Here is a 2,150-nt window from a genome sequence, read left to right on the forward strand (position 1 = left end):
GCAGGCTCGGCCCTTCTCCAGCTAGGCTGTGAATATCCTCTGGAGTCATGCTCTTTACCCCGGTGAAATGGTGCATCACTGGGAGGGGCAGAGTAACAACCATTAGCTCGTTCTGCATAAACGTGTCTCACAGACTGGGACATACAAGGTGTGAAGGGGGGCACAGAAGACTGGGAGACTGGTGTATGGGCCAGAGTGGCTGGGTTCATGCTGGCATGCACATTGTTTGCAGGGGAAAAGGGGTTCGCTGGCCGTCCATCAAAAGTCTGTTTAAAGTCATTGTTCATGCCGTAATGTACGGCTACAGCTGGGGTAGAAACCATATTTCCAGGGCCAACCCAACAGTATTGAGGGGGAACCATAGACTCACCGACCGCTGCGCCGTCCTGCTTTGCTGGCGTGTGGAAGGGATTAGTCAGTGCTGAGGGCGGTGGGGTCGGTAGCCATGTCCCGCTGAGCAGCGCTGTCTTTGGACGGGCTGCCGCTTCACCTGCGGCTAGCTCCGTTGCTCCGGCGGTTAGCTCCATGCTAACTAGAAACGGGTTATAACTCTCCCCGCCGGCGACACATCTGCTGCCAGTTGAATCAACAGAGTCCGTTATGTCCGTTAAAAACGGATTGGTGCTTACGTTTGGGCTAATGAGCTCCCCGTGTCTTTCAAAAACATTGCCGCATGTCGCCATGCTCTCTCGCGTTCACAGCTATTCTTCTCACTTTTAGCCAACTTTTAAATCCCGGACGAGCCCCCAGTGTTACCTTCTTAACCCTCTGCCTCCGAACCGTAGTAAGGAGCTGGTCTTTATTTTCTGGCTCGTTACCGGTAACTGGCAATCGTAGGGTCCGGGCCAAAGTGTGGGGCGAAATGAGAACGGAGTCAAGGCTTTTTTGTGCGGAACGCAGGTTTTATTCGTTTTCTTCCATCAATCTTTTTTTATCGACTCTCTCCCTACACACGTACGTCACACACACCGTCTTAAAGGGGCAGGGCTGGACGGTGACACCGTGTTCTGAAGACATGGCAGCAATATGTTTAAGATATCAACGATTTATTGGTGAAACTACTCGTCCCTGGGTGGACTCGAACCACCAACCTTTCAGTTAACAGCCGAACGCGCTGGCCGATTGCGCCACAGAGACTACGGCGTAGGGGTCCACGTCCACGTCGTAGCTACATCGTCAAAATGACGGAGAAGTATAAACTACGTTTTAGAGATCAGTAAGTCTAGAGTGTGCCCCCTATTCTGTGTGGCCTCTGCTACATGCTGAGTCAGCCCAAAGTTGTCCAGAGTGTTACTCAGGTCTTTAGTCCCTTTGTCCTGAGGGTTGTCCACGTGGATGTTAAAATCACCAACAATAATTACACAGTCAAAATCAACACAGATCATAGACAGCAGTTCACTGAGGTCATCAAAAAAGTCTCAAAAAAGTCCGCACATTGCGGTGCTGTTTTTTCAGCACACAACACCAGTTCTGATTTCTTTACAGCGGCTCCCAGTCAGGTTCAGAATCCAGTTCAAAGTTCTTGTTCCCACATTCAGAGCCTTGCGTGTTCAGGCCCCTTCATATGTCAAAGATCTCCTGCAGCCCCATCATAACAACAAGACTCTGAGGTCCTCTGATCAGGTTTGTTGGTTGTTCCTCCATCCAGGCTGAGAACTAAAGGAGACTGTGATTCAGAGGTTGTTGCTCCTACACTTTGGAATTCCATTAGATTTAAGATGTGTGAGAAAAGTGGACATTTTTAAAAAGCCTCTTAAAACACATCTATTTAACCTGGTTTTCTGAAAAGTATTGGATACTGTATGGTATGCTTTATCCTTATTTAACATCTTAATGTGCTTCAGTTATTAACTTTTTATTGTTTTATTTTTATTGTAAAGCACTTTGTGACATTTGTTCTTGAAAAGTTCCATTTAAATAAAATTTACTCACTGACTTAAAACTCGACACAGATTCAGATCTCAGAGTTCATGTGAGACGCTGCTCAGAACAAAACTGTCTGAAGACGTTTTCTTTTATTCTGATTTTCACACAAAACAGAAGCACAAACAAAACAAAACAGAGAAAATGTGATGAGTTATTTTAAAAAGAAATAAATACTTTCAAATACAATCTTCATTGAGTTCATATTACAGTCACTGGTTTCTGGG

General features: G+C 46.2%; 1 non-coding gene across 1 annotated transcript; it reads right to left on the reverse strand.

Moving 5' to 3' along the window:
• Positions 1-1,063: 1,063 nt before the first annotated feature.
• On the reverse strand, positions 1,064-1,137 carry trnan-guu (transfer RNA asparagine (anticodon GUU)). Its single transcript has one exon. It is a non-coding gene; the product is annotated as a tRNA-Asn (tRNA).
• Positions 1,138-2,150: the final 1,013 nt, after the last annotated feature.

Source organism: Leuresthes tenuis, unplaced genomic scaffold, assembly GCF_036924035.1.
Source record: "Leuresthes tenuis unplaced genomic scaffold, fLeuTen1.0.hap1 SCAF_19, whole genome shotgun sequence".
NCBI lineage: Eukaryota > Metazoa > Chordata > Actinopteri > Atheriniformes > Atherinopsidae > Leuresthes > Leuresthes tenuis.